Raw genomic sequence first — 10,011 nt, forward strand, 5'->3', positions numbered from 1 at the left:
AAACAAGGAAATCCACCCCCTAAACAAACCAACTAATCAGTCCAAAGCACGGACACATTTCACTTAAAGCTGTTTAAACAGCAGCATTTCGTAGGAAATGGAAAAGTGAATAATTTTAAGAATAATGAATACAGATCAATCTTGTATTTTCTGACGTTCAAAGCCTCTTTTCTTTGTAATAAAGCGGAAAAGGCTTTCCTGAACTACAATTGTGTGGCGTCTGGTTTCTGAGTGAAGGAGACATTTCTGACATTTGAAATCTTCACGAGTCTTGATGAAAACCAAACAAATTTGACACAATTTATATGAAATGATATTCCCCTTCCAGTTGTATATGTATTACTGACCTACTGATACGCATAATTTAAGGGCCAGTCACAGACAGGACCATCCATCTCTGGTCCAGTGGTATAGAATGACAGAAGGAGTAGGAAGGGATAGAATGTGTAGGGCTAATGTTACTTTACAGCAGGGCTCCCTCTTCCTGGAGATCTACTGTCCTGTAGGTTTTCAGTCCATCCCTAATTTAAGCACATCTGATTCAGCTAGTTAACGTCTTGTTGAGCAGCTACAGTGCCTTGCGAAAGTATTCGGCCCCCTTGAACTTTGCGACCTTTTGCCACATTTCAGGCTTCAAACATAAAGATATAAAACTGTATTTTTTTGTGAAGAATCAACAACAAGTGGGATACAATCATGAAGTGGAACGACATTTATTGGATATTTCAAACGTTTTTTTAACAAATCAAAAACTGAAAAATTGGGCGTGCAAAATTATTCAGCCCCTTTACTTTCAGTGCAGCAAACTCTCTCCAGAAGTTCAGTGAGGATCTTTGAATGATCCAATGTTGACCTAAATGACAAATGATGATAAATACAATCCACCTGTGTGTAATCACCGTATAAATGCACCTGCACTGTGATTAGTCTCAGATGTCCGTTAAAAGCGCAGAGAGCATCATGAAGAACAAGGAACACACCAGGCAGGTCCGAGATACTGTTGTGAAGAAGTTTAAAGCCGGATTTGGATACAAAAAGATTTCCCAAGCTTTAAACATCCCAAGGAGCACTGTGCAAGCGATAATATTGAAATGGAAGGAGTATCAGACCACAGCAAATCTACCGAGACCTGGCCGTCCCTCTAAACTTTCAGCTCATACAAGGAGAAGACTGATCAGAGATGCAGCCAAGAGGCCCCTGATCACTCTGGATGAACTGCAGAGATCTACAGCTGAGGTGGGAGACTCTGTCCATAGGACAACAATCAGTCGTATATTGCACAAATCTGTCCTTTATGGAAGAGTGGCAAGAAGAAAGCCATTTCTTAAAGATATCCATAAAAAGTGTTGTTTAAAGTTTGCCACAAGCCACCTGGGAGACACACCAAACATGTGGAAGAAGGTGCTCTGGTCAGATGAAACCAAAATTGAACTTTTTGGCAACAATGCAAAATGTTATGTTTGGCGTAAAAGCAACACAGCTCATCACCCTGACCACACCATCCCCACTGTCAAACATGGTGGTGGCAGCATCATGGTTTGGGCCTGCTTTTCTTCAGCAGGGACAGGGAAGATGGTTAAAATTGATGGGAAGATGGATGGAGCCAAATACAGGACCATTCTGGAAGAAAACCTGATGGAGTCTGCAAAAGACCTGAGACTGGGACGGAGATTTGTCTTCCGACAAGACAATGATCCAAAACATAAAGCAAAATCTACAATGGAATGGTTCAAAAATAAACATATCCAGGTGTTAGAATGGCCAAGTCAAAGTCCAGACCTGAATCCAATCGAGAATCTGTGGAAAGAACTGAAAACTGCTGTTCACAAATGCTCTCAATCCAACCTCACTGAGCTCGAGCTGTTTTGCAAGGAGGAATGGGAAAAAATTTCAGTCTCTCGATGTGCAAAACTGAAAGAGACATACCCCAAGCGACTTACAGCTGTAATCGCAGCAAAAGGTGGCGCTACAAAGTATTAACTTAAGGGGGCTGAATAATTTTGCACGCCCAATTTTTCAGTTTTTGATTTGTTAAAAAAGTTTGAAATATCCAATAAATGTCGTTCCACTTCATGATTGTGTCCCACTTGTTGATTCTTCACAAAAAAATACAGTTTTATATCTTTATGTTTGAAGCCTGAAATGTGGCAAAAGGTCGCAAAGTTCAAGGGGGCCGAATACTTTCGCAAGGCACAGTAATTAGTAGAATCGGGCGTGTTAAATTAGGGTTAGACTGAAAACCCACAGGACGGAAGATCTCTAGGAAGAGGGTTGGGCAGCCCTGCTTTACAGCATTATTCTAAAATTGATTAAATAAAACAAATTCCTCTGAAATTTGCACACAATACCCCATAATCACAAAGAGAAAACAGGTTTTTAGACATTTTTGCAAATGCATTTATTCACACAAGCATTCAGACACTTTGCTATGAGAAATTTAGATCCGGTGCATCTTTCCATTGATCTTCCTTGAGATGTTTCTACAACTTGTTTTGAGTCCACCTGTGTAAATTTAATTGATTGGCCATGGTTTGGAAAGGCACACAACTGTCTATATAAGGTCCCATAGTTGACAGTGCATGTCAGAGCAAAAACCAAGCCATGAGGTAGAAGGAATTGTCTGTAGAGCTCTGAGACAGGATTGTGTTGAGGCACATATCTGAGGAAGGGTACCAAAAAGATTCTGCAGCATTGAAGGTCCCCAAGAACACAGTGGCCTCCATCATTCTCAAATGGAAGATGTTTAGAACCACCAAGACTTCTAAGAGCTGGCCGCCCAGCCAAACTGAGCAATCGGGGGAGAAGGCACTTGGTCAGGGAGGTGACCAAGAATCCGATGGTCACTAGTTCCTCTGTGGAGATGGAGGACCTTCCAGAAGAACAACCATCTCTGCAGCAATCCACCAATCAGGCCTTTTTGGTAGAGTGGCCAGATGGAAGCCACTCCTCATTAAAAGGAACATGACAGCCCGCTTGGAGTTAGCCAAAAGACTCAGACCATGAGAAACAAGATTCTCTGATCTGATGAAACCAAGATTGTAATTTGGCCTGAATGTCATTTTATTTTTTATTTTTTTATTTCACCTTTATTTAACCAGGTAGGCGAGGAGTATTTCTGTCTGTAATAAAGCCCTTTCATGGGAGAAAAAGGCCCACCCATGGCTGCAACCCTGCCAAGTTATGTGAAATCCATAGATTAGGGCCGAATTAATTGATTTCCTTCTATGAACTGTAACCCATTAAAATCTTTGAAATTGTTGCATGTTGCACTTATATTTTCGTTCAGTATATAAGGGCTAGGCCAGCGATGGGCAACTCCAGTCATCTGGGGCCTGATTGGTGATACACTTTTTCCCAAGCCCCAGCTAACACACCTCCAATAATCAACCTCATATTATGGTCTTCAGTTTAGAATGCAATTTGTTTAATCAGGTGTGTTAGCTATATGAAAAGGGCATTTTCTGATATCGGTATACGATGCTCGCTATTGATCTGTGTCTGTTTATTTCGTGTCAGGGACAACTGTAGCATTGTAGCTAAGCCGATCCCTAACCCCTTTCCTAACCTTAACCTTATTCTCCCAACCTACTATTTAAACAAATAATCTGTGTTGAGAAACCATCCGTCTCAAAACACCGGAACTGACCAATGCCAGGCACCAATGGGTGTTTCCTGATATAAAGGAACAACCACATTAAGAAACGCCCCTAATTACGGTCTGCAATTACACCCTATTGAGCTATAGGGCTTGGGAGAAAGTGTGACACCAATCAGGCTGCCCAAAGACTGGTGTTTCCCATCCCTTGGCTGATAATTTATCATCCTTGTAATGGAGATGTGATTATCACAAAAAATAGGTTTTCATTGTTTTGTGATTAGTGCCTGTATCAGACCTCAGGATAAGACCCAGATGCAGACAGTTCGAAGTAACAAAAGTTTATTACAAAAACAGGGGGCAGGCAAATGACAGGTCAAGGGCAGGCAGCGGTCAGTAATCCAGAGCAGAGTCCGAAAGGTACAGAACAGCAGGCAGGCTCAGGGTCAGGACAGGCAGAATGGTCAAAACCGGGAAAACAGGCTGTGAGACATAGGTAATCCTAGACACATGAAAAGTGGGATGTTTTAATTTTACTAGGCAAGTCAGTTAAGAACAAATTCTTATTTTCAATGACGGCCTAGGAACAGTGGGTTAACTGCCTGTTCAGGGGCAGAACGATAGATTTGTACCTTGTCAGCTCAGGGATTCGAACTTGCAACCTTTCGGTTACTAGTCCAACGCTCTAACCACTAGGCTACCCTCTACACAGAGGGTACAGGGCAAGAGAAGATAAACAGCAGAGGGGTTAATAATCTTGGAGATAGGGAAAGGGCCAATACAACGGGGTGAAAGTTCGCTGGACTCTACCCGGAGGGGCAGATCCCAAGCGGACAGCCATAGCCTCTTTCCAAGATGATAGTTGGGAGCCGGGGTCCGGTGGCAGTCCGCCTGTCGACGATACCTGGAGGTGTCTTGAAAAGAGTGGACCGAGCTCTCTTCCAGGTACCGCAACAGCGGCGGACGAACATCTGGGCAGAGGGTATGTTGAATTCTTCCTTTTGTTCCGGGAAGAGCGGGGGCTGATAACCCACAGAGCACTCGAAGGGCGAGAGCCCAGTGGCCGAGAAGGGAAGGGTGTTCCGGGCCGTACTCCACCCACATGAGTTGCTGGCTCCAGGTGGTGGGGTTGGCTGAGACAAGGCACCGAAGTGTTGTCTCCAGGTCCTGATTGGCACGCTCCAACTGGCCATGGGATTGGGGATGAAACCCGGGGGACAGGCTGGCCGACAACCCAATAAGTGTGCAGAACGCCTTCCAAACCCGGGACGAGAACTGAGGACGACGGTCGGAAATCATGTCCACCAGAAGTCTATGTATCCGGAAGACGTGCTGCACCATCTCCTTGGCAGAAGGTAGCTTGAGGAGGGGAATGAAATGGGCTGCTTTGGAAAACTTGTCCACCACCGTGAGGATAGTGATGTTGCTATCAGACGGAGGGAGACCAGTGACGAAGTCCAGAGATATATGTGACCAGGGACGGTGAGGGACAGGAAGAGGTTGAAGGATGCCAGCCAGAGCTTGCCGAGGAGTCTTGTTCTGAGCACAGACGGTGCAGGGGGCAACAAACGTGGAGATGTCCGGAACCATGGTAAGCCACCAAAAGTTTTGTTGCACAAAGGCCAGGGTCCGACGGGAGCCAGAGTGGCAGGCAAGCCTGGAGGAATGAGCTCATTCCAAGACCGGGGAACAGGCAGCGTCTCATGAATATGAATATTTTCTAGTATGATTTTTTGCGGGTTGAGTTATGCTACTTAGTGTCAGTTAATGACAATTCTCCCGGATCCGGGATGGGTAGTTACAAGAGGCTATTAAGGTCCTGGAATGCCCGGTCAGCCGCTGGGGACCATGTGAATAGGAACTTGGGAGAGGTGAGTGCTGAAAGGGGGGAAGCCAGGGTGCTGTACCTCTATATAAAACTGCGATAGAAATGGGAAAATCCTAAGAAACGTTGCAGCTGCACTCTGGACGGGGGTTGGGGCCAATCCACCACCGCTCTCCCCTTTCCAGGAATCCATCTGCACATTCCGAGCAGCGATGATGTATCCAAGGAAGGTAACGGTGGAGCGATGGATCTCACATTTTTCGGCTTTGACAAAGAACGGGTTCTCCAGGAGACGCTGGAGGACTTGTCGGACGTGGAGAACGTGTTCTTGAGCCGAGTGGGTAAAGACGAGGATGTCGTCGAAGTATACGAACACGAACCGGTTCAACATATCCCGGAGAACATCATTAATCAGGGCCTGGAACACAGCAGGAGCATTGGTCAGACCGAATGGCATCACCAGGTATTCATAGTGTCCACTAGCAGTGTTGAAGTGTCGTTCCTCATCCGTACCAGGTGGTAGGCATTCCGCAGGTCTAACGTAGAGAAGATAGTGGCCCCCTGGAGTGGCTCGAAAGCCGAGGCGATGATTGGTAGCGGGTAGGGGTTCCTAATCCCGGTAGTCGATACACGGTCGCAGGGTTTTGTCCTTCTTCTCCACAAAGAAGAACAATGCATCAGTGGGGGAGGAAGAACAAAACTAAGGAGATGATTGTGGACTTCAGGAAACAGCAGAGGGAACACCCACCTATCGACATCAATGGAACAGTAGTGGAGAGGGTAGTAAGTTTTAAGTTCCTCGGCATACACATCACAGACAAACTGAATTGGTCCACCCACACAGACAGCATCGCGAAGAAGGCGCAGCAGCGCCTCTTCAACCTCAGGAGGCTGAAGAAATTTGGCTTGTCACCAAAAGCACTCACAAACTTCTACAGATGCACAATCGAGAGCATCCTGGCGGGCTGTATCACCGCCTGGTACGGCAACTGCTCCGCCCACAACCGTAAGGCTCTCCAGAGGGTAGTGAGGTCTGCACAACGCATCACCGGGGGCAAACTACCTGCCCTCCAGGACACCTACACCACCCGATGTTACAGGAAGGCCATAAAGATCATCAAGGACAACAACCACCCGAGCCACTGCCTGTTCACCCCGCTATCATCCAGAAGGCGAGGTCAGTACAGGTGCATCAAAGCTGGGACCGAGAGACTGAAAAACAGCTTCTATCTCAAGGCCATCAGACTGTTAAACAGCCACCACTAACATTGAGTGGCTGCTGCCAACACACTGACTCAACTCCAGCCACTTTAATAATGGGAATTGATGGGAAATGATGTAAAATATATCACTAGCCACTTTAAACAATGCTACCTAATATAATGTTTACATACCCTACATTATTCATCTCATATGTATACGTATATACTGTACTCTATATCATCTACTGCAACTTTATGTAATACATGTATCACTAGCCACTTTAACTATGCCACTTTGTTTACATACTCATCTCATATGTATATACTGTACTCGATACCATCTACTGTATCTTGCCTATGCCGCTCTGTACCATCACTCATTCATATATCTTTATGTACATGTTCTTTATCCCCCTACACTTGTGTGTATAAGACAGTAGTTTTGGAATTGTTAGTTAGATTACTTGTTGGTTATTACTGCATTGTCGGAACTAGAAGCACAAGCATTTCGCTACACTCGCATTAACATCTGCTAACCATGTGTATGTGACAAATCAGATTTGATTTGAAGAAGGATGGATACCCCCTGCAGCCAGGGAGTCCTCCATGTACGTCTCTATAGTCTTGGTCTCTGGACCTGACAGTGAATACAGCCGTCCCTGGGGTGGTGTAGTGCCCGGGAGAAGGTTGATCCCGTAGTCATAGGGTTGATGTGGATGAAGCGAAGTGGCTCGGGCCTTGCTGAAAACCTCCCGGAAATCCTGGTACTCTGGAACGGCGGAGAGGTCCGAGGCTTCTTCCGAGCCCACAGGAGGACGTCCCGGGGAAGGCTGTGACAACTTCAGGCAATAGTCGTGGCAGAATGGGCTCTAGCTCACAATAGTAACAGCAGTCCAGTTGATAAGGGGATTGTGGTGCTGGAGCCAAGAACCCCAATACCACAGGAACCTGAGGAGACTTATAAACTCAATATAAACTTTATGTTGTTTCCGGACACACGCAGGTGGATAGGAGTAGTGTTGTGGGTGACCCTGCCAATAGAGCGCCCATCCAGTGCTCTAACGTCCAGGGGACTGGAGAGGGGCTGAGTGGTGATGCCCAGCTCAGATACTTGTTGGCCCCAGAGTCAATGAGAACCCAGAGAGATTTAGACTGGTCGCCCCACAGCAGGATGGCATGGAGAGGGTGCGAGTAAGGGAAGAAGAACATTTCTCTGTATGGCCCACCAGAGTACTTGTACCTACTGATGAGGGAACTTGTTAAGGGCTGTATTACTTTCTAAATTACCCAATTTAAATAAAATAAACAATATACATGATATAGTTACAACACCTTAATAATCTAATTGGACTCTATTCTACATACGTCCACGGTCTTGGCTAAATTACTCTATCGTGACATTTTGTCTAATGTCATATCTAGGGCGGTACTACTTAAGGGTGTGTTGCTTAGGGCACTATCTTAAGTTGATAACTACATGACGAAGCTACTGCTGTAAGGCACTAGCTTCGGATAGTCTACAGGGATGACCTATGGACCTCTGGTGAGAAACTGGTGATTCATGTAGCTGTAGAGTCAAAGGGGCTTCAGGGTCTATTTACAACTTTACCAAGACTGATATTTTGCTTAGACCCTTAAGTGATCCTAGTATAAATTGCCATTAAATGTCCAGTTGTGCATGTCAATATCCGCTTGAGTCAGATTCTGCACCAAGAGGTATCGAAACGTCTTTTTCCTATGACCTTTGTTTCAAGAGACTTTTCCCGCCGAAACTCTAATACGTTCAAAGCAAATACTGGAACAATATTTCTAACATAGAACATGGGGAATGTTCAAAGACGATCTATAGAACACAAATGTAATTTTGTTTGTTATTTTGTGATGTCATTAAAAATGTTATGAAGAAAATACTGTAACTTGGAAAGTATACACACTACATGTACAAAGTTTCTCCTGTGTATATCTGACAAAAGGTCAGAGTGTGTATGGTGAATTATTCATTTCCAGAGCTAGGACATAAGGGTCAGCTGATTTAAGGAAATTTGAGAAGATATATTAGTTTGGCCGAAGCAAAGTATTGTCTCTCTGTCTCTCTTTCTCTCTCTGTTTCTTTATGTTACCGCGTATTCCGGTAACATTGCTAGCAAGAAACGCTGATTGTGTTGAATGTGAGACGTTGTTTGTAAACCCCCGGTCCCAAATTGAAGAGGACCTTTTTGTGCTTGAAGTGAACATGCTTGTACAAGAATGGCTAGCTTTGCATTAGAAGCTAAGCTAATAAACAGAGAGAAGACACTGTTCTTTGTTTATAGCAGAAATCCCGCACTTTGGGCGATGGAAGTCCCGCCTTTGCTGGAATCCCGTGTGATTTTAGCTTTCAGGGTTAACTGACCCCTTGTGGGGAAGAATTGCCAACAATGTTTTTGTGAAGACAAAAAAAAATCCAATGTGAGAGCAAAACATCTTCTCACATCTGTAACAACTGGTTCCACTTTATAATATCCAACCAATATCAACTGATTGGATATCGTTGTCTCATTTGATTTAACAAGGAAGTTAAATTGCCTTTTTACCAGGAAGTTCCATGCAATAAGGGCTCTATATAATACTGTACGTTTTCGGCTAAGGACCAAATTAATTTGTTCCAACCAATTAGACATTTTAAACGTATAAATCTTAACCTAGATACAGCGACACTTTCAGGTTAATTCAAGTTTAATTCCCTTATAGCCTATACATTTAAGGTTAATCATTAACATTGCTAAATCAATTAAATTTGCTTTTGCAAGTTCATAGATGTCCAACTCCCACATTACGTTTCCAGTATTGATGATTCATTAATGTCTATAAATGGATTAAAATCGTTTTTGCAGCTTCCAACGAGTCAAAACCCAAACTTATTTTATTTGTATAGTAATGACCAAGCTATCAGAGGGGGTGGCCCCCATTCCCCTGCTAATTAATGAACCCTTACCCACAGAAAGATTGATGGATGACCTCAGCAGCGATATAAACACAAACTTTGCCATAAGCGAAAGAACAGCAGAAATAACAACAAACACCCTCCAAAATAAACCATCAGGCGCAGGTCTTGTAAAGGTTCTCTCCAGTTTAGCCCTGAAGTATGGCTGCCATCAGATTGACATCAGGTCCAGTACCGCAGTGCACAGCAAAAGCACGAGCAGGAAACGGTTGACATGAAAGGACAGGTGGAGAGAACCAGGAAACTAATAACAAAAGCAGAAAAGGAAAAGATACTGCTAGCCGAGGAACTGTGTTTGAAAACTGAACAATTAAAAGAAATGGCAAAAGTTACGATGACGAACGAGCACAAACTCTTGAACAAAATCATCTTCTACAGGAACAACTTGATGTAGCCAAAAATAAAC

The sequence above is a fragment of the Oncorhynchus tshawytscha genome, linkage group LG19, assembly GCF_018296145.1.
Source record: "Oncorhynchus tshawytscha isolate Ot180627B linkage group LG19, Otsh_v2.0, whole genome shotgun sequence".
Lineage (NCBI taxonomy): Eukaryota > Metazoa > Chordata > Actinopteri > Salmoniformes > Salmonidae > Oncorhynchus > Oncorhynchus tshawytscha.